The following is a 24,036-nucleotide window of genomic DNA, read 5'->3' on the forward strand; positions in this document are numbered from 1 at the left end:
TATAAATGTGACACCTACATATCTTTAAGCTTAAAACAATTGGACTAACAATTTCATTAAATTTAAATCAATATTTATCTTTTTAAACGCAACAATATTTTTAATGACAACTTCACGTGTAAATCAAGTGCATACATATTCGATCGTTCTTGAAAACCTGATTCTCTGCGAAGAGAAAAAATCCTTGAATAAATATTTGATCTACGTTTTATATGCTACGTTTTACATCCACCTCTTTTCAGATATACCCCTCTATTTAAAATCGTAGATCGTCACACTCTATAGGTATTTCCCTGAAAAGGTTAAAGTCGTTTTGTATAAAAGCCAATTCAAAGGGGAAGGAAATTCTGCGAAAAATTCTTTCAGATTTCCCTATGTTTGAGCTCGAATCAAAGCAATCCTGTATAATAGGATAGGATGATAGGATGATTCTGTATTATTCCTTGAGTACTTTCTGTTCCTGTTATTTACAATAGGATGATTATGCGTTTAACTTTTCATAGAATCTCTCTGATTCCGTATGATATCATCAGTGTTTTTGAAATATGTTATTGATGTCGTAACGTCAACCGTTTTCAGTGCAAATTCAATTTTGAATCGCAATTTCCATGTTTGCGTGGCAAAAGCGTAAAATCGATAACGCACGCTAACATGTCTTCTTTGCTAATGGCGTACTATAAATATAAATATTTGAATAAATATTGCGAATTTCATATTGCTAAAAGATTTATACTATTTGTTCGTAAATAATCGTCGGATCTATATTTAAGTTGAAACTGCTGCATTAGATCTCTTTTCTTACTTAAAATTATTTGGATTGGTAACTTGGATGTAACATGTAATTTATTCTTCCTTTATAAATAGTGTACAGAAGATACCAATTCAGAGAAATGGAAGGAAAGTCTAAAAGCAAAGAAAATCTACAGGAAGATAAAACGTTCGAGCCTTGCCAGGCTATATAAGATGCTAAATAATTTCATTTTGACAATGGTCCAACATCCTACTATGCATAAATTTAATATTAATATCAGCAGGTTTCATGCCAAGTATTACATCTAACGTATAAGCACAAGCCCTGGTTTTAAATGCCTTATAGTAACACCGAAAAGATTATTCAGTTGGATGTCTGACTCAACATCAATATTTTACTTAGAAGATAATACGTCGAGAGCATGTTGGTGGATGGAATGGGAGATGAATGAAGGCTTACTTCTGTAAAATACGTAAAATGGTAGTCGGAATGAATTTTGGCGCTTGGGAACAGAAAAAGAGCTGACTGATACTGTCATACACCTGAATTTATAAAATTTTGAAAATTCGATGTAACCTTTGAACTTTATCGTATTCTGTTTCATAGCACAAATTATTGTTCCCGAAATGTACGTTTAGTGTTATAATATATTTGACCAACGGTTCTCAAATACTAGTTTTGCAAAAGCAATGGTGGAATTGGAGCAATTCTTTCTTCTTTCATTCTTTGAATGACCTGGATTTTCGAGTAGTCTAGTGACGATTGATCCCTACAATTAATCGATTTCTTTTTATTACACAAGTGCAAGAGATTCCGCGTTGTACGCGGATGTTGCAACATCGAATGCCTGAACCCCACAGAAGATCCGACCGAATTTAATGTCACTACCGTCGATGATTCACCCAGAAATGGTTCACTTCAGAACCATAGTCCCATATCTGGATGCGTCAGTCACTATGTGTCACATAGTCATATGTGGATGCTGAGCTTATTGATGGTAATTGTAATATTTTAATTTTTTTTATTCTATATTTTCGATTTCTTTTTTCGAGTAGAATCACCAATTTTCCGCTTGTACTATCAATTACCAACCAGCCTGTATGACAAAATTCTGTCTTAAACACGAAACTCGCCACGAGTGGCTACTTTGTTTACGAAATTAAACGAATTTAATAAATGAAATGGCAGGGAAGGAACTACAAGTGACCGTCAAACTATTTTTATGCTTGAAAAGTAATTCGCAAAGTAATATAAAATAATACTACTGATTTGTGTCTCTTTCAGAACTTTTTCTTAATCTCTTGTTTTTTCCCTTCAAATTTATTATTTATTATTTATTCGGTGTCACGAAAACCGATTAAATATTAAATATCTTAAATATAGATTGAAATGAAAGCTTGTCAGTTCTCGTTCAATTGTCACTTCAATGTTGTTAGTTCAAAGGTTCTCGTACATCGTAAAGCAAGGGACCAAATCTTTAACTTATTACAAATTAAACCATTTATTGTAATTACGAAAATTATGAAAGTCCCAAGCGAAACAAGTAGGGAACATGAACTGCTCAACGAACCAAAGAACGGCTCAGTGACAAAATTAATAAAGTAAGGATCACAAATATTACAACATTACACTCTTACATCACATAATAGTTCTCTATACAAAAGATATATAGCGAATCGACTTTTCACAACGATAAGAATCAACAGAACCAATTAAGACCAGGCGAAACTCTCATAAGACAACAATATCAGAGGGATCAAATCAGCGATTTTAATCTATGTTACAAATTATAGTTATCAAGAAAAATTGCTCTTTTCACGAAAATTATGCTGATGACACACTCACAATGCATTTTATATTTGATAGTCGGATGTGCTCGTGGCCATCAGGAGTATAAAGACGACGTTTTTAGAAAATGACAGCGCTGTCGGGTTTTAAAAGCTTTTATTTTTTTATTCATCATTACGAAGATTGTGATGGAAGAACGTAATGGGGTAAAATCTGACGATTCCTTAATGAAGAATGCTTAAAGAGATTCTATAGAAAACGGTGATCGTTTCGTTGGGTAGTTCATTCGAATTTTGATCAGGATTATTGAGATAGAAGGGTCGAGAGCTTCGTGGAATATAAACTTTGACGCTTCGACGCTTCATCTCTTTTCAAGCTCACCAGTCACAAACCATGGTTCACTGAATATATCTTTTTGGAAAATCCTTTTTGGATTTTCGTACGAGAAACATGGTATGTTTGACAAGGGATTTTCTTTTGAGGCAATTTAGAGTGACAAAAAGGTCTTTCTGTTAGGTAGCTTGACGAGAAAAATGTTTTATTGATAACGTAAATGGAACGAGTAGTTACGAATTTAAATAGAATATGACCAATATGAGGAATATATATCTTCTCTTCGACTTTCATAAGCTGAAAGCCCCGTATCTAAATTTTATCTTAATTATTTGAAGCAAAAAGTATGTTTTCTGAAACTTTCGTTTCTCGTGATGAGTACTTTATGATGTAATAAAAAATTTTGTCTGAAAATTATACTCAAGATCAATTTCATGATCCATTTTCTCTAACAGATCTCCATCTTCCACAGCTATAACAAATAATTTTTTGACACTCTATACATTTAACATCGATTATAATTCTGATAATTGAAACACCGAACATCAATGTGTTTATTCACTACGCCAACACAGATAACAATTAACATTGATATATAATATATATTTGACGATATATATCTGAAAGAATAGAAATTTCATTTAATCGACTATATGACCATACTCGGTTAAGTACCAACAACGACTATCTATCAACCTTATCTTACTTCCTCAAAGATATAGAAAGACTTTAAAAATTTCAGCCATGTGATTTGGTCCTTTAAAATTTAGAAGTAATATAACGATAAAATACCATCAAAACCTTTAAATTTCCAATATTCAAGAGAAACTTGAAATCTCGTTTATTTACTCAGCAACAAAATCCTATTTACCTTCAGAGAACCTATACAATTTTTGCACAGCTCAATATCTCTCCTTTAAACAAAACATCAAAGTATGTTGTTCCTAACTTCAAAGGGCTCAACTCAATTTTTTGATCAATTTCTCTCGTCCTATACGCTCGTTTCAAAGCTTATAATACCATCTACACCTTTGCCTTGTGTTCCATCCATGGTTCCTATGCATGCAATTTTATTATTATCGTTCCAAAGGATCTTAGCATTTCTGTTTCGCTCGTGATAGGTATTCACATCAATAAGTTAAAGATTTGATCCCTTGCTTTATGATGTACGAGAACCTTTGAACTAACAACTTTGAAGTGACAACGGAACGAGAAATGACAAGCTTTCATTTCAATCTATATTTAAGATATTTAATATTTAATCGGTTTTCGTGACACCGAATAAATAATAAATAATAAATTTGAAGGGAAAAAGCACCGAATAAATAATAAATAATAAATTTGAAGGGAAAAAACAAGAGATTAAGAAAAAATTCTGAAAAATTCTGACACAAATCAGTAGTATTATTTTATATTACTTTGCGAATTACTTTTCAAGCATAAAAATAGTTTGACGGTCACTTGTAGTTCCTTCCTTGCCATTTCATTTATTAAATTCGTTTAATTTCGTAAACAAAATAGCCACTCGTGGCGAGTTTTGTGTTTAAAATAGAATTTTGTCATACAGGCTGGTTGGTAATTGATAGTACAAGCGGAAAATTGGTGATTCTACTCGAAAAAAGAAGTCGAAAATATAGAATAAAAAAAATTAAAATATTACAATTACCATCAATAAGCTCAGCATCCACATATGACTATGTGACACATAGTGACTGACGCATCCAGATATGGGACTATGGTTCTGAAGTGAACAATTTCTGGGTGAATCTTCGACGGTAGTGACATTAAATTCGGTCGGATCTTCTGTGGGGTTCAGGCATTCGATGTAGCAACATCAGCGTACAACGCGGAATCTCTTGCACTTGTGTAATAAAAAGAAATCGATTAATTGTAGGGATCAATCGTCACTAGACTACTCGAAAATCCAGGTCATTCAAAGAATGAAAGAAGAAAGAATTGCTCCAATTCCACCATTGCTTTTGCAAAACTAGTATTTGAGAACCGTTGGTCAAATATATTATAACACTAAACGTACATTTCGGGAACAATAATTTGTGCTATGAAACAGAATACGATAAAGTTCAAAGGTTACATCGATTTTCAAAATTTTATAAATTCAGGTGTATGACAGTATCAGTCAGCTCTTTTTCTGTCCCCAAGCGCCAAAATTCATTCCGACTACCATTTTACGTATTTTACAGAAGTAGGCCTTCATTCATCTCCCATTCCATCCACCAACATGCTCTCGACGTATTATCTTCTAAGTAAAATATTGATGTTGAGTCAGACATCCAACTGAATAATCTTTTCGGTGTTACTATAAGGCAATTAAAACCAGGGCTTGTGCTTATACGTTAGATGTAATACTTGGCATGAAACCTGCTGATATTAATATTAAATTTATGCATAGTAGGATGTAGGACCATTGTCAAAATGAAATTATTTAGCATCTTATATAGCCTGGCAAGGCTCGAACGTTTTATCTTCCTGTAGATTTTCTTTGCTTTTAGACTTTCCTTCCATTTCTTTGAATTGGTATCTTCTGTACACTATTTATAAAGGAAGAATAAATTACATGTTACATCCAAGTTACCAATCCAAATAATTTTAAGTAAGAAAAGAGATCTAATGCAACAGTTTCAACTTAAATATAGATCCGACGATTATTTACGAACGAATAGTATAAATCTTTTAGCAATATGAAATTCGCAATATTTATTCAAATATTTATATTTATAGTACGTCATTAGCAAAGAAGACATGTTTGGGTGCGTTAAATTTAAAGGTTTTGATGGTATTTTATCGTTATATTACTTCTAAATTTTAAAGGACCAAATCACATGGCTGAAATTTTTAAAGTCTTTCTATATCTTTGAGGAAGTAAGATAAGGTTGATAGATAGTCGTTGTTGGTACTTAACCGAGTATGGTCATATAGTCGATTAAATGAAATTTCTATTCTTTCAGATATATATCGTCAAATATATATTATATATCAATGTTAATTGTTATCTGTGTTGGCGTAGTGAATAAACACATTGATGTTCGGTGTTTCAATTATCAGAATTATAATCGATGTTAAATGTATAGAGTGTCAAAAAATTATTTGTTATAGCTGTGGAAGATGGAGATCTGTTAGAGAAAATGGATCATGAAATTGATCTTGAGTATAATTTTCAGACAAAATTTTTTATTGCATCATAAAGTACTCATCACGAGAAACGAAAGCTTCAGAAAACCCCTGGATCGTAAATGATTCGTTCTTTTGAAAAAAGCTGTTTAAAATTTCTTATACTAATCCCTATACTAATTGTGTATACTAATTGTATTTAGTATATTATGTTATAAATAATGGTTAATATAAGTATCAAAATAAATAGACAACAATTAATTACATAACATCGTAATAACATAATATAATATAATGGGCGTAATCATATACAGTAAAACTTAGAAAATATGCTCTGGATGAATTCGGTGAAAATTATCCTTTGTTCCGTGGTATATATAGGCAAAAACGAATGGTAGACCGCAGCATAATAGTTTCCAACCATCCACAATTGTTCTAATTCCTCACTCGACGTCTTTCATGTTCATTCATGTAGGAAAAAGTATGTTATCGTTTAATAATAAGCTTTTAAGCGTTTAATAACATCTCGTCGAGTAGAAATTCCACACGAAGCAGTGAGAAAAATAATATTTGAAGAAGATCTATGTTCTCAGCTTCGTCGTGTGCAAGAACTTTGTAGGATAGATTGTATCATGCGATGAAAATTTTATACTTGTAAGTTAAGAAAATTGGAACGAAAATTCACGTTGTCTCAAAGATATCTTGTTTTTGGATAGAAATAGTTACTTTACTAACAACATTCTCAATATTAAGGATATGAACATCTTTGATTTAATCAAAGCCGCTGGAATACGCCAGATATTTCATATCTGACTTAAACATGTACTGCGACGAGCGAAAAAAGTAAACACATAAATGTAAAAGACTAATTTTTCAAGTGATCGGTAAAGACTAGGTAACAGTAACTACAAGTTATTATTAACGAAATGTAATAGTTAATTTTCATTAACATTAATAATGTACAAAACATTTTACAAAAATGGACATCTCAAACCATGTTTACGGTTTTGCACATTAATTATACTCGTCGAATCAAGGTTTCAACATAGATATTTCGTCCACTAGTACTACTTCACGTTTATTACATCCAATAGAATTAACTACTATTTAGGTAAATTATTTTGTGGAATGGTCAAATAATGCTCTTTTCTCATTATACCTTCGACATTCGCTTTCTACATAAAATCAACGGGCTGTGTTTACACTTTTGCTTGTCACGGCGTATCAAGGAAGATTGAAATATAAAGTAATTCGCACAAAAAAGTAGATATTAGTATTGATGTTATTGTATTCCATATTTGACCTTAAAATATGAATAAAATCAGTCTAAGTATTAATGAAATTTCAAACATTTTTTCTAAAACAACGGAACTTTCCTTTCTAATGAGCACTATATGATGCAATAGAAAAACAATTTGACACTGAAAATTGTGGTCAAGATCAATTTTGCGCTACACTTATTTAACCAATTTTCATCAAATCGAAGGTGTAGAATGGCTTGAAAAAAATACCGCGATAAATACTTTTTTGACACTTTGTACAAAGGTGTATATCAATGTGTATATCGATACACATACTCTGTATGTGCATATCCGTGGTATATATATCCGTTTTTCGAAGCAAAATGTCATCTACCTGTTCAAAAGAGCAAAGCAAAAACACTACATAGAGGGTTTGTTACTGTTAACACTCTCTATTTCCGTGCGTAAAGTATCCAACCAGATATCCAGGAACAGCTTTCAGGGAACGAGATTGAATATTTGATCGAATATATTTAATATGGCAATGTTACGTATAACAATATACGTATGGAATTTTAAAAGTCACGAGGGTTGCAGCGGACTCAATTTTAATGTACATTAAACATTTTGCTCATTGATGACCTTACCTTAATTTTTTTCTCCTTCCTCACTTTCTTTTCCTATGCGAGTGAGAGCAAGATTGATAGTAACAAGCGATTTCATTAAAACACAATCTCCTTTTCCATTTGATGAACACGATACGAGACGAGGGAATGATTTAGGAACACGACTTTCGAGCGGTTTCAACAACTATTAAGTTTCATTTATAGCAACGAACACTGCCAAAGACGTAATCAATAAGATTCGCGTAGGTGCCGTAGATGACGTAGATGAAAAAACGTAGATCAAACGTAAATGACGAAATTATACATTAATTTATTTTAACGCGTTAAAATTACGCTAATGACAGTTGCTCCATTCAATTTGTTCACATATTTGAGCCCTATATGGAACAAAGTGAACGGAGCATCTGCAAGCGTGTTAACCGGACAACGACGAATTTTCACATCTACTTCACGAAGCTTCACATATATCAATGACCACTACCGTAGTCATGGTCAAACATAGATGACGAAGTTATGTATTGATTCACTTTAACACGTTCAGATTACGCTAGTGACACTTGCGCAGTACTATTTGTTCATATATTTAAGCCCTATACGCAACAAAGTGAACGTAGCATCAGCAAGCGTGTTAATTGGACAACCACGAATTTTCACATATATTGCACGAAGATTCGTATATAACAATGATCACTGCCATAATCATGGTCAACCGTAGATGACGAGATTATGCATTAATTCACTTTAAAAATTACGCTAGTGACACTTGCGCAGTACTATTTGTTCATATATTTAAGCCCTATATGCAACAAAGTGAACGTAGCATCTGCAAGCGTGTTAGTTGGACAACGACGAATTTCGTTTCGCAAACACGGACACGTGATACATTTTGAAGTTACGTGGACGTGAGAGTAATTCGTTCCCTTAAATTGCTCAATTTCCATTTCTTTCGCCATGTATATTCGAGTATTGCATTTGAATTGCAGAGCAGTGGGAAGTAACGGCGCACGTCGTTGATATATCGACAGGAACATGAATTCTTTTTTCATAGGATGAATACTTTTTTCATCGAATTATTAAACCGAATCAAGTTTTCAAATCCAATCATTTAATTTCATCGTTTTACATCGAACGGTTCAATCTTTTTTCTTTTAAATACCTTACCTATATTTCATCTCGTTGAATATTCCATATTTTTAATGCTACTACCACTTATTGGAAATTTCAAATATGTAATTATCGTTCTGAAGTTAGAAATTCGAAATAACATTCGTCAGTATATGATTCTACGTTTTATATAGAGTAATAAAAATGATACAATGAGTTTCGGTAAATAACCAATAAAAATTTTTGTTCCTTTTTCTTTTTCCTTTTTTTTTCTTTTTGGTTTTATGTATCCAAGGTCGAGAATAAACTATGTGCACGTTTCCTCTCGTTTCTTGCATTTTTATGAGGAATTCAGTCTTTTTACGCCACAAGAGTCTCAACGTTTTCGTTTTCACGCCTACGTTACGCTCGTTAAACACGTTCCAACAAGACCATGAATAAGGATAACAGCTTTAATGTTTTCACATGTGTTAATTTATTATTTTAGACCTTAAATATTTTATTTATAAAATCTTTATTTAAACAAGTTACCATTGTCGCTACAATAAATCAATGAATGAAATCAGTTTAAATTTAAAATATCATTTCATAATTTTTCGTCACTTGTATCTAAAAACAACAAAAAAACGGTGTATCCACATCGGATAAATTAATACGCCCCGGCGCAAAATAAAACCAAGACGCACAGCTCTGTGGAATGCCAACGGTCTAACGCAACGCAAACTTGAACTAGAACTCTTCCTAAAACACCAGCAAATCGACATAATGCTCATAACTGAAACCCACTTCACCGACAAAAACTACCTGAACATAAACGGATACAAGTTCTACCATACCCAACACCCCAGCGGAAAGGCCCACGGCGGCACCGGAATCATAATCAAATCAAACATTAAGCACTACGAACTTCCACCATTCCAGAAAGACTACCTCCAAGCATGGTCTTGAAGACTGTCATGGTACAATCACCACTTCAGCTGTATACTGCCCTCCAAGACACTCCATCGCCAAAGAAGACTTTGGCGACTTCCTGGACACCCTGGGCAATAGATTCATAGCTGGAGGAGACTACAACGCCAAACACACCCAATGGGGCAGCAGACTGGTTACAGTAAGAGGCAAAAACCTCCTCAACAGCATAATAACCAACAAGCTCAACTACCTTACCACATACGAACCCACACACTGGCCCACCGACACAAACAAAATACCCGATCTCCTTGATTTCCTCATAACTAAAAATATCTCGTCAAGACACGTCCAAATCAATTCCTCGGCTGATCTCTCCTCTGATCATTCCCCCGTGATAGTAACAGTCAGTTCAACTATCATCGAGAATACACGTAATGGCTCCATACATAACCAACACACCAACTGGCAGCTCTTTAGAGAAGTCTTTACACACACAACTTCAGCCTCAACTTCACTAAAAACCAATGAAGAAATCGAAGCAGCCACGGAATACCAAAACACGAGCATAATAAACGCTATCCGCTTCTCCACACCGGCAAAAACGTCCATCAGCAATCACGAATACCCCCAGTACATATTAAAAAAAATAGCAGAAAAACGTAGACTAAGAAGCATATGGCAGACCCATAGAACACCGGAGGACAAACGCAAACTAAACAACGCAACTAGAAAACTATCCTAAACTATAAAAAACTACAATAATGACCGTTTTCACAAATATCTCGCCAGCTTGTCCCCCACAGCCGACTCCAACTACTCACTATGGAAGGCCTCCAGGAAACTCACGCGCCTCCCACAAATAATACCTCCAATCCGCCGTCCGCAGGGTGGATGGGCGCGTAGCCCTATAGAAAAAGCCAACCTATTTGACAAACACTTGACTGAAGTATTCCAACTCCATTCCTCCATAGCTGCAGCGGACGTTACCGAATATCTGTACACTCCCTTCCAAATGCCCATCCTATTGAACCCTTCACTTCTTTAGAGATCATAGAAGCAATCAGTCGCCTAAACCCCAAGAAAGCAGCAGGTCACGACCTAATAGGAAATAAAGCAATCAAGGAACTTCCGATAAAAGGGATTGCACTCATCGCATCAATCTTTAACGCTATCCTCCGCCTTCAACACTTTCCCAAGGCTTGGAAAATCTCACTGATCACCCTCATCCCTAAACCCGGTAAACCAATATATGAAACCAGCTCCTATCGCCCAATCAGTCTTTTACCTACCCTGTCTAAACTATTCGAGAGGATGCTCACGAATCGTCTCCTTCCACTCCTAGAAGAATTGAAAACGCTCCCAGACCACCAATTCGGCTTCCGAAAACAACACTCAACAGTAGAGAAAATCCACCGCATAACCCACATGATCAGCCAAACCCTTGAAAAGAAAAAATACTGCTCAGCGGTATTCCTAGACATCCAACAGGCATTCGACAAAGTATGGCATCAAGGGCTACTCTACAAGCTCAAAAAGATCCTACCCCATCCATACTACTCCATCTTAAAATCCTACCTAACCAACAGACAATTCATAGTTAAATGTCTAGGCGCCACTTCCGCAACATTCCCAATAGAATCCGGCATACCCCAAGGTAGTGTCCTCGGACTCCTACTGTTCTCCATCTACACTGCCGACTTATCTATATCAAACGAGGTAACAATAGCAACATTTGCCGACGACGCAGCACTATTAGCTACCCACGCAGACCCGGCAATTGCCTCATCCACTCTCCAGCGAAGTCTCGACTCCATGGAAAAGTGGTTCCAAAAATGGGGTTTCAAAATAAACGAAAAAAAATCCTCTCATGTAACCTTCACGCTCCGAAAACAAACCTGCCCCCAGGTCACCATTAACAACACAATAATCCCAAGCAAGGACTCCGTAAGATACCTGGGCATGACCCTGGACAGGAGGCTAACTTGGAAAAAACATATCTCAGAAAAAACAAAGCAACTAAAGGAAAAATTAAGAAAATTCTATTGGTTCACGGGCCGACGCTCCAAACTAAACATACAGAACAAAATAATAATCTACAAGGCCGTAATAAAACCTGTCTGGACCTACGGAATCCAACTATGGGGAACAGCAAGTAATTCCAACATTGAAATACTCCAACGCTTCCAATCGAAAACGCTAAGATCCCTATCAAATGCACCCTGGTATGTTACCAACGAAACAATCCACCGTGACCTCAAGATACCTACAGTCAAAGATGAAATACACAAGTCCAGAAGCAGATATAACACAAGAGTCAACAACCACCACAACCCACTAGTCACCCAACTACTGGACACGACGGACCGATCTACAGTTATCATATTTTATATAAAATTAGAAGGGACCTTTAAAAAATTGCATGCAACAACACACTTACAGGAACTCTTGAATTAGTTTTTCTACATGCCTGATTATGTCTTTATATGTATATGTCAATTCAAATTTATTTTCTTAAAAGTCCCTTAATGAAAAACTAACACTTCATACTAACTTAGAACTTTTGAGTTCTTAGAATATTCTGATTTAGTCACTGGCTGTACAATAAATTCATTTACAGATATTATATTTCCACCAAGAGCTAGTTTTATTATGAGCCTTCCTGCATCATCATCGAATCCTTCTATTTGACCATAATTATTACTTTGTTTTCCAGCTATAATTTTCACAAATGTTCCTTTCTCGATTTTAACTTCTTCCTCTTCTTTTTAGGAATCTGTATTTTTGGTATCTGTAGTTTCATACCTTTTGGTCGTAATTCTGGTATGACAGCTGCTACTAATCTGTAATAGTTAGAATAAACGATTGTGAAATAAAAAATGATGTTCTCTGTTTACTTTCCAATAAGTGATGTATTAAACACATATAATTAATTTAATCTAGAGTAAAATTCATACTTTTCATTTCAACCAATTCCCTTTCCTGGTTGCCATCCCATTCCCCGTAACATTGCTACACCAAAAGCATCAATAGGAATTTTTTCATAACCTTCTAACGTAGACTGAAAAATAAAAAACAATATTTATAATATGCAAATGTAATACATCTGTGCATTGCACATCAATATGTTGATAACGTACCTGTTCTTTGCCTCTTAATGATTCATCTTCTACTAAAGGTAAAGTTAAATCATTTGTTTTAGTTTCATGTTCATTCTTTGACTTAAGTTCCTCAATGATTTCTTCCGCCGCTTGCTCTTCTAAAGTAACAACTTTATTTTCACTATCTTCAACTGGCTCTTTCTTTATTGATATTATTGGCGATGCTTTTCCATTAGATAGCTTTGATTTTGCCTCGTTAACACTAGCGTCTCCTACCTTTTCCTTATCTGCCTTCGGAAGGAAAATGTCTGCATCTATTTTATTAAGAATTCTATCATGCCAGGGTTTTGAACCTAGTAATGGAATAATTAGAGGTTCATCCTTTTTTTCTTCCTCACTGAAATAAAAAAATTGTTTTCAAATATATATATTCCGCTATTGGTGATTTTTATAGATTAGGTTGAGGTTATATGTTTCTTGATTATAAATTTTACTTTTTGAACTCACCCTATTACTTTAATACCTTTCTCATCAAGGCATTCAATGTAATCAACTTTCTTTTTTTCTTGTGGAATAGCATTTTTTCTTAATAGATTTCTTAATAGATTTTGCAAAACCGAAGGAAATCTTCTTTCCTTCTTCTGCCATTTGTTTGTTATTTTAACACTGACTTATAGACCAATACACATGTATATACTAGACATAAAGATTGATGTCACTTGAAACTATGTATATGAATCTAATATCTTATTATACTTTATTAATCTACTCACAATTACTTGCACATTACTAAAATTTCATTCCGACAATATATCAAGCGCCTGAATAAGTGACATTAAAGTAAACATATATGAGAGAGGAAATAAGAAGAACTGACGCCTATGGTTTTCTATGTTACAGAGCTAGTGCTGCACCATACGGCCAAATGCCGAAAGTGGCTAGGATATCCCAGAGGGAGTAGTGCTGCACCACGCAGTCCAATGCCGAAGGTGGCTTATGCTAGTATATATACCTGTCTATACGTTTCAATCAGAAAATCGATATTATGTGTTCATGTGAAAGTTCACATTTCCTTAGGAGCTGTATTTTGATAGATTTAAGCTTCTAATGGAGCATTTTAAACGTATAGAGTATACTATGAAGTAGAGTGCGGATCATTTTATATTCATAGAAAATTTGAATGTATGGAAATGTACAAAATGCTCATGATATGCAAAAATATGCAAAATATTCAAAGTAAACCAATCATCAAAAAGTTTAAAAGGTGAAACAAATTTCTTTAATAACACCTAGATTAATTTTTATTTGTTAATGATCTACATTCTACTACGCTTTTAATTCTACCCTAGTTTATGCACCATAGCGCATGACAGCGCTATTATGTCCTTTACAATTTATTCAAGATCATTCTATTTTCAGATCAGACTCTCTATTTTTCTTTTTGCATCCTGAAAATTACCGTATAGAGATGTAAAACGAAAGCTATTGCTCGTTAAAATTTGACGTACTTTTGTTTTCATGAAAATATACATATGTTGAATTAAATAAACTAAACTATTGATAATCACATTGAAAGTATATATATTTATATATAACTTAGATTTCACAGATTATTTCGATATTGAAGTACTTCTTATGTATTAACGAAGAAGATAAAACATACTAATACAAGCATAATTCAACTGAGCGATTATGATAATGTTAATGCGCATCTCCGAACGTGCAGAGGATAAATGAGCAGGTAAGTTGCTCCCATCACTTTCTCCTTTGTTTCATGCAACTGTAACTCTTAGAATGTAATGTATAAATGTATATAACTATCCTTAATCGCATTGACGAAATGATGATAGACACAATTACTTGTTTGTCAGTTGAAGATCTTTTCTTTCCTCTTACTACATATTTATGTACTCTTAACTTGTCTTTTTAGCAATACTATCGCTCGTTTGTTCTACAGTTTTCAGAATTCTACCTTTTAGCGTTCTACACACGATCGGAGCGTAAATGTGCCCGTAGTCTGCCTGTTCCTATAAGCTACTTTAAACGATCATCTTTGATTGTGTTGGCTCGTAGATCATAGAGGAAGCCATTTACCTATTTTTCGGAACAAGAACTACAGTTAAAAACAGCGACCAATTGAGAACAGTAGTTAAGTCCGCGAGTAGAGAGGTGAGCGTGTTTTAGCTGCGACAACAGCACACGGTATGCAGATACGAAGCCGGGGTAAACCGGGAAGCCGTAGTTCACGGACCGTAGTAAGCGTGGTAACTCTAAACAGTCAACGACATTTGAAAGCCGGCCGCACTCTGGAATTCAGGTAAATTTACCTCTTTTTCGTCTTAAATTTTCATTGACATTTCTCTGCTTATAGATTATTATACGGTTAGAAATGACATATTTTTGGAGATATCGAGGAATGGTACTTTTAAGTAATTTTGATTTTCATCACTCATAAATTGAACCGAGGAAATTCCATCGATTTATTTACCGGCTGTTAAAAAGTTTTAATGAAATGGGACAAATGGTAATTAGTTGCGAAAATAAGGACAGTTGTGCCAGAGTTACAGTGTTTGCCTTTAATTTCAATTAACTGTACAGCCTGAACGTGGAGATTTTGTTCCTATGTAAATGATGAGATATACGACACACTGGACCGGTTTCTCGATAGTTAACATCTAAATGGTTAAATTAGGGAATGCTTTAACAAAGTTGATTCAAACATTTGATGAAAAACCCATAATTTACCTTTCTTAGAAATAGTCTTATACTCTTATATATCTTTTATACATTTTTCTTATATATAGAAATCTAACATTTATCAAATATGTGACAATTTCTACTGCAATCAAACATCTTATTTACTCTACGTAATGAAGCTAAGTTTAATTAACTTTCCTCAGTATCTTACATCACCAGTCACGCTCTCGATCCCGCTAGCTAGGCAATAAATCATCAAAAGTCGAGTTACAATTACGTTCTTATCCTACTTCAGAGCCCCTCACCTATCCGCTATCCAATTTCCTCTTCGAAATCCCATCGTGAAACCGACAATTAACTACTGTTCATCAGCATACGTACAGTTGACGGAATCGACATAATGAGACAGCGGAGTTAAATGTTAAAAAGTTTGCATATTTTATAATTTGAATGGCGTAAGGGAAAATAAGATGTTTGATTCGCCTAAGATCGTTTCATCCTGTATGGCACCAACATTTCATAAAATATTATATAACACAATTTGGAAAACAGGGTTGAGAATCATAGTGGTGTAAGTTAGGCCATTGCCAGTTTTCATCAAATAATCTTCTGTGTTTATTACCGTAAAAATAGATTACATCTGTTCAAACCGTGGAAACAGAAATGGTAGAGAATAAAGTTACGACTTAATCGGTTCTGAAACCAAAGGGAAGATATGTTTGAGAGTAAAAATGAATTCAAACATTCGGAATTACGACTTAAACCACTATGACATTGAATTTGTCGTATGAAACCTACGCGTTGGGGAACGTGTTGAGGATGTCCCGAAACGTAGTTACAAATTAAGACAGGTCCGCGAGGCTAACTGTAAAAGAGCGAGCGTAACTGTGCGGAGTCGATGTTAACGGAGAAGATCTTCCTGCCGAAGATTTGTTCCGCTATGTCTAGACGTTCTATCCTTTGTTTCCTCGTTGCATTTTTTTACCTTCATTTTATCGCCACGAACAATGTTGCTCGTCGTGCTCTTAACCGTGCAACAGTCGGACAAAAACCCGTTCTATCTCGTATATAGCGTTCTGTTCGACACGGTCCACGAACTTACGGACAGATTTTTCGCGATTAAAAGAACAAGATAAGACAATTTCACGGTGATCTTATTGTTGTATATGTATACGGAAGTCCCATGGTTGTCGAAGTTTGTGCAGTAATTCTTCTTTCTCTTTCTCTTTTAATTATCGTTTTTTGCAGAAGAATGACCGTGGTGTAGAACATGATTGATGTTGATGGTGTAGTAATGGGCGGTGATGCTTCAAACGTATATAATACACTTGAGTTGTATCAAGCATGTTTTTACAACTTTGAGTCGGTTCTACGTGTTCTTATGTTATTGTAACGATTAAGTTACCATAAATATAGCAGTTTTCCCAATGGATCCACGCGTCGAGAGAAGCCATATCACGTAAAACATACATTTCCGTATAATGTTGTACAAATAACAGTCTAAGAAGAGTAGACACTCTTTATTACGATCATACATGTATATTGAAAATATAGCGATCGTTGCAACGTTATGAAAAATTATTGCAATGAAAAATTTTGACGGTGGATACGTATCGTTAGCAGATGATTCACAAGTTTCGAATCGTCTGACGGTACTGGTGCGTTGAACTTTCAGTGGTTGGGCGCGTACGCGTGTCGGGTCGAATTCTAGTTCGATTTCGCGGGAGGTTCGACTTCGCTATGGTAAATGTAGTCGAGTGAACAATCGCACTACCGGATCTACGCGTAGTCCGGAACTCGGCGCATAATGCCGCGGAAACGGGCATTACAGGTCATTCAGAAGTTACGTCTCATAAATTAAAATACATAGAAGAATGGCAATTACATTCTCCTTTTTATTATTTATATTCTATTATTAGAACACGTATCATTTTTCAAAATTTTCCTTGCAATCTACAATTGTTTATGTTATCTTCCTATTGATCATCGACTTTGTCATTTGCATGTCTCATTTTCCTCGTGTTCGGCATTTCAATATCAGGGAACAAATTTGTATCTTCTACATGAAATCATCTCTTTAATTTCAGATAGACGAATATGCGGCTGCTTCTGTTCCAAATATCTCCGTTACTGTGTCTGTTGACGGAAATCGGCGCGGCTGGGATCGGTAAAGCATGGCAGATCCTGCCATACGCGACCGATTCCTGGAATCACCCATCATGGCCACGGCTCGACTCTTCCGCGTTCGAAGTTCGCAGCGTGAGCGGGGTTGGTCATCTCAATCCCTTGTTTAATTGTTGATTTTTTAAAATCTTTGTTTATTAATTCCAGGTTTTTTACATATTTTTTTTTTACATGATTTTTTTCCAGAATAAACGCTGAATTCTGATTGTAGGGTGGTACAGGCAAAAGTACCGATACGCGACGGTACGACATAGCCATGCATTATTACATTTTTTTTTTTTTTTTTTTTTTTTTTTTTAAGATTATTATTGTAACTTAAATTTAAGCCGCTGTTACGCTGTGCTTATGTGCGATATTTTAATTTATGTCGTGAAAGCCTGGACGCAAAAACAGGACAGTTCGTTAGCGTAGGAGGGAACTTCTTCGTTAGACTGAACTCTGTTGATTGACTATTGAAAGCGCAAAGCGTAATAAGTTATAGTAATTCTTTTGCACGAGATTAAATAATTCAAGAGCGTTATTTTTTAGTATTGATTATTTATTTTAAACATTGAAATTTACAATAAACATTTAGAATTTACAACAGAATTTGGCTAATAATTCAGTTGTATGAGAAAAATTTCAAGACAATTATCGATACATAATCCGACATCGCATTTTCTGCATTCTCTTATTTTTCACACAAACAACACATTTTCTTCTCGATAATTAGATGCGACTGTCCTCGAAACAGGTAAACAATTATAACGAGACATTATTGGCATTTGCTTACTGCCGTTACTAAGGAATACATTCATATTTATCTCACATAAATGTAATAGTATTACTTCTACTTGATCGGAAAAATCGACAAACGCGTATATCTGTCCTTAGGCCATGCGGAATACTTGCAAAAAACGCATATATGTGTTCTGAGTCTACACCCATAGCTTTCGCCAGCGCATATACGCGCCCATACATGCGTTAATAAGATAAGAGGAAATAAAAGACAGATTATCGATAAAATACACTAACACATATGTAATACGTGGAGATATTACCACTCAGATTACACATATTATATATTATAAGGGAAGATGTATACCACGTATACATATATGTAGAACGAACATTTCAAACTTGTTTATAACGCGTGCGCACACATACATGCACGCACACGAACAATTTTTCGAACGATAATTATATTAATGATATATATTATGATAACCATTTATATTTTTTAAAATATGTTCTTATGGCATACATATTTATTCCACGCTTCATATCTATCCACATCCGTAACTGTAGGTGACATTGTTTTTTAACAATTTTGCTATTATTTCATAATTCTTTAATTCATATTTCAAAGTCGTAACAGATGTTTCTTTTTTTTCAAGTTTTTCCCACATTGGACTTATTTCTAGCAGCCATGCTTGCTTACAAAGCAATTTTATATCCGCGCAAGAATATTTTTCAGTAGATTTTATTATGTGGTTTACAATATCCATATTCTCTAATAACTGGTTGCTAAGGTATTATTTGAACATATCGAGTCGAGTAACTTCATTTGGTAATGATACGTATATTTTCTTTTCGAGGCATCTGCGTAAAGCTGCATCAATGTCCCTAATAATATATTTACAATAAATATTATTGTTCTGTTATATTAATAATAACGAAGGAATATTCCGAACAACACAATAATTAAGATTAAGATAATGAATAATTATGATATTAAGATATTTTCTACTTAGAAAACATTGAAATAGCGTGATATACATAGCAAGGGCAATTAGTTGCAGCCAAAAGAACTACATTAGAATTTTCGTTAGATACTAATCCATCCAATCTAGAAAGAAGTTCTGATCTGAATCTCTTTGAAGGTTCAGACAATGTACAGTTTACTCCTTTATTTGTGCCTATCCAGTCAATCTCGTCGATAAAAATAATTGTAGGCGAATAATTATAGGCAAGTTCAAATAAAACCTGTTCAATTTAACAAATGTATTTATTATTTATTAAATATTATATTCAAAATTCCTTAAATTCATTGTTTCATCACGAACGTAATATCATTTCGTTTTCCAAACAACTATTCTATTTATATATGATTATTATTATATATGATATATTCCAGAATCTCTTCTTCATAGACAAAGGAAATCAACTTACACGGATATACTTCTCGGAATCACCTCTCCATTTGCTCACCAATGAGCTGGCCGTTATGTTAAAAAAGGTACAGTGGCATTCTGTTGCGACTGCCTTCGCCAACATCGTCTTCCCTATTTCGTAATTGCTTGTATAGCAGAATACCTTTCCAGGGAGAAAATGGGCATTTAAAAAAGATAAGGTACTTGAGGAGATACACAATGGCCTCCTTAATAGCAGATTTACATTCCTCTAGGCCTACGATGTTGTCCCAATATACATTTAATTTTGTCAGTATGATTTCCTGCGACAATACAAAGATGAAATGGCGCATAATCTCCGTATTAATTTCCGTAAATGTTATGTAATTCGTTATTTAAAGCTTTACTGAAATCAGTATTTACAATACGTATATTAATCGAAAATAACTTACGCATGAAATGTCTTCAATAATCTTCCATAATTCCAGATTGTCTATATAAAGCTTCTGAGCCTATTTTGATATCTTTGATTGCGTGGATTGTTCCATTAAGATGTTAAATAGCTCTCCTCTTCTGATGAAGATTCATCGCTTTCATTGGCGAAAATTGGTGTCAATGTTATTGCGAGATTAATATCATCCGTAGCGTCACCCGTCATCTTCTGTTGTACATTCCTCCTTTTCACAGACTCACTTCTCGTTTCTTTGCTAACAGATTTGACACGTTTTACTACTTCTTCGAAGATTGAATGATATTGTAATCGATACGTTGAATACGTTGAGAACGTTGAATAGTGTTAAATAATTTAAATTCTTACACTTTGTTCGCATTTGTCATTTCCCTCGTCTTTATTTCCTTTTCAGTTATTTTCTTGCACAATATAGGATATTTTTGGAATTTCATCTTGTAATAATAATTTTCATATTCTGTAAGAATAATTTCCAAATCGACGTTGTCGCAGACTCGATATTTCCGAGGTAGACGAGCTTCCCGGATTAATACATCGCTAATGTCTACATATCTAAAAAATATAATTTTTAATTCATTGAACAAATTTTATGCTATGAGTACACACTATACGATAATCATCAATTAACTGTTTTATTTCTCGGTAAGACAGACAAAAAGAATGTACTGTCTATTTATTATTATATAAATCCTCGGCGATAATTTTTTGCCTTCTGCTTTTTAATTTCTAATTTTTAAAGTTTGAATTTATATATATTTTCATTTATAACTAGTTAATCTACGTTATCGATTGAGTTATTCTATAACTACTGAGTTACCGATGTCGATTTTCAAATTTTGGTTCCTTCCCCTCTTTCCGCACTAATTTCTATTTCGATTGGTCACCGATACTATTCGAAAAAATTGCAACTAAGAAGATATCTAAATATATACACATAATATAAATTTATAAACATAATTTTGTTATCTACTATCTTGATACGTGCAAAGATAAATCTTAATGATATATAATACAGCGTAAATGGTTATAAATAATTAATTATTGACAATAATTATAAGAATTATCGAAAGAAAAAATCATAGATACTATGTGCGAGTGTAAAATATCGCAAAAAATGAACAACAATTGTGAAAAACGCAATATGGCAAATCAATGACAAAACACACTCATGACTGTCATGGAAGTTCCAAAGTCTAAAATCTAGAATATTCCTTACCTCTTTTCGCAAATTATGAGATATCTTATTTGTGGTACCTTGCAGCGATAAATCACCGTTTATTGTAATAGTTTTAAATGTGATAATGATATCCTTGTATTGACTATCGTTTCTCGATAGTTACGAGAATTTTCGTTTATTACTTTGAGACAATCCGTCACTTCCTTTCTCTTATAAAGTTTCCCTTCAACTCCGTTGAAAACTGAGCATCAAACAGGAGACGAACGATTTGTTGTCATGGCAATGTTAGTTCACACGTAAGCAGGGTGCGAATATAATGATGGAATAGTCGAATCCTGTCTACTGTATAGTAAGATGGATGCGACATGGAAATAGAAAGAGAAGGCTGTATATAAGCATTTTCTGTCCTTGTTTAATCAGGCATGCACACTAGTGGACACTGACGGCGCTTGTTTACCGTTGTTACACATTTCCGGTACAAGTACGCGGGCATTAGAGAAGGACGGAACGGTCTCTCTCTTTACCCCTATATCGCGTTTTTAGTTCGCTCACGCGCTCTGTACTTATATCTATTACATTTCCACCATAAGCAGCGGCCGTGCAGTGACTTACAAAAGTTTCGAACTCGCGGACGTTTAATCACGTTCCCTACTCCGAAGGGGTAAGTACAAAGTTGCTCGTCTCAGTACTCTTGTTAGAAGTTTTATCATCTTTTTCATTTCGTGGCTACAAGTTTTTCCAGGAAATTCTTATCGTTTTACAAGGGCTGTGGGACACAGTGACGTCAGCTATCGATCATATACGCGAATTTGTTGTAAATTAATTAGGAGAATATCTGGAGTTCTTTATCGTTGTCAGCTGTAAAATATTAGAATTTTTCATTTATAATTGTCATATTTTCGACTCTTCCGTTGCCAAGACCATCTTGAAAGATTTTTGGTATGTTCCATCACCCTTGTTAAAAGTGTGCCCATTGGTTAGATATATTGATTTTAAAAACCAATACGTATATCAAGTTTATTATCTCACAGAAACAAAGAAATTCGTTTTATTAACGAATTTTCGATGTTTCTTCTCAATTTCCTATAGTATCGAACGAAGAACATTATTTGATCAAACGTTTCATCGTTCAGATTGTATTTCGTTTAAAAAGATTGAAATTGATATTGAGATAAGATCAAAAAGTATCCGTTGTTCTCGAACATTCTAGTATTCCTTCGCCGCCCGGGAGAAAGACAGGTATGAAGAAAGAAGATATTTTTTTTATTAACTTTTTAATATTGATATTTCGACAAATATTGACGTGTGCAGTGAGAAGATCCAGTGAAATTTTGAATAATATCGTTTTAATAATTTGTGAAACGAATTAGTTTGGTTTTTTCCATTTTTATTAGTTTCCGTCAATGCTGATTGACGCGCCACTCCAGTTTCCATTTCCGTTTCTCGAAATTTTCTACGTCCTTGGTCTTTGGGACTCTTTGCCCAGGTAACTGCATTGCTTCTGGGTACGTCTCACCGTTCGGGTCTCTCGAGCTTTCGGTGTCAGTTGTTACCGTTGAAGGAAGAGAAGCTGGTGACGGATATTATCGAATAAATCGTTTATTCTGGAAAAGTTCGAGTAAGTTCGTTCTGTTTGAATAAATCAAGACATAGATCAATTTTTATCGTATCATCGTGATTCGCCATGTCGTACGTTTGGTTTCGGGATAACATATGTTTTTAATTTGGTACTTTTAATTTGAAATTTTACGTCTATGATCGTGACAGGAAGATACTTTCAGTGAATTATAAATATTTCAAATTATAAATTATAAATATTTGTTATAAATTACAATCATACTACGGGGAAAAGTGAAACATATGTTTTCTTGTGGAACATGTGATAGTAAATTATTCGAAGCATAATAATGCTTAATTAAACATCTATACGGTAACATTTACGGACGAATATTCGGGTAATATTATCGCGTCGCTCTAATCTGGCATTTAATGCTTTGATTGCGGTCTTTGAAATGGCATCGCAGATGCTGGTATAATATCACACGAAAAAGGAAGGACCAGTGGTTAATGTTGCAAGTGCACCAGTGCGTTGCAGCCATCGGGCGTGGCTTTGACGCCGGTGCCGCGGAGAGGCGCAGAACGTGTTCGATCGATCCGCGAACGCAGCCCGTGCTCATACTGCGACAGAGTTCGTTTCAGTTAGTCTCAGTCGCTGTTTGGCCGTCGATAGCGTATAGTCGCGCCGGCCGACGATTATTTTTTCTTTTTTTGTTTCTCGATAATTCTCTCGCAACACTCGTTCTATACGTACACCATCAGTTTATCGCGTGATCATTGTTACCGCTTCCCCTACTTTGTCACGTCCTTCAAAGAAGATTTTCCTTCAGTTTTTTGTTGTTTGGGGAAAATTCATCGC

The 24,036-nt window shown here is 34.6% G+C and overlaps 5 long non-coding RNA genes across 7 annotated transcripts; 3 read left to right on the forward strand and 2 right to left on the reverse strand.

The window, feature by feature from the left end:
- Positions 1-13,977: 13,977 nt before the first annotated feature.
- LOC126927556 (uncharacterized) lies at positions 13,978-15,099 on the forward strand. The gene is made up of 3 exons (XR_007715617.1): positions 13,978-14,246; positions 14,402-14,723; positions 14,940-15,099. It is a non-coding gene; the product is annotated as an uncharacterized LOC126927556 (long non-coding RNA).
- Positions 14,415-14,988, reverse strand: LOC126927567 (uncharacterized). The gene is made up of 2 exons (XR_007715631.1): positions 14,843-14,988; positions 14,415-14,770 (listed from the first exon to the last, which is right to left on the reverse strand). It is a non-coding gene; the product is annotated as an uncharacterized LOC126927567 (long non-coding RNA).
- Positions 15,100-15,284: 185 nt separating the features above from the next.
- On the forward strand, positions 15,285-19,793 carry LOC126927559 (uncharacterized). 3 transcript variants are annotated; one of them, XR_007715623.1, is made up of 4 exons: positions 15,285-15,299; positions 15,354-15,401; positions 17,767-19,146; positions 19,726-19,793. It is a non-coding gene; the product is annotated as an uncharacterized LOC126927559 (long non-coding RNA). The 3 variants fall into 3 exon arrangements; XR_007715622.1 differs by lacking the exon at positions 15,354-15,401; XR_007715621.1 differs by having other exon boundaries at positions 15,291-15,401.
- Positions 19,794-20,149: 356 nt separating this feature from the next.
- On the forward strand, positions 20,150-20,795 carry LOC126927555 (uncharacterized). The gene is made up of 2 exons (XR_007715616.1): positions 20,150-20,346; positions 20,463-20,795. It is a non-coding gene; the product is annotated as an uncharacterized LOC126927555 (long non-coding RNA).
- Positions 20,522-21,363, reverse strand: LOC126927563 (uncharacterized). Its single transcript, XR_007715626.1, has 2 exons — positions 20,792-21,363; positions 20,522-20,681 (listed from the first exon to the last, which is right to left on the reverse strand). It is a non-coding gene; the product is annotated as an uncharacterized LOC126927563 (long non-coding RNA).
- Between the last annotated feature and the right edge of the window lie 2,673 nt (positions 21,364-24,036).

The sequence above is a fragment of the Bombus affinis genome, unplaced genomic scaffold, assembly GCF_024516045.1.
Source record: "Bombus affinis isolate iyBomAffi1 unplaced genomic scaffold, iyBomAffi1.2 ctg00000143.1, whole genome shotgun sequence".
Classification (NCBI taxonomy): domain Eukaryota; kingdom Metazoa; phylum Arthropoda; class Insecta; order Hymenoptera; family Apidae; genus Bombus; species Bombus affinis.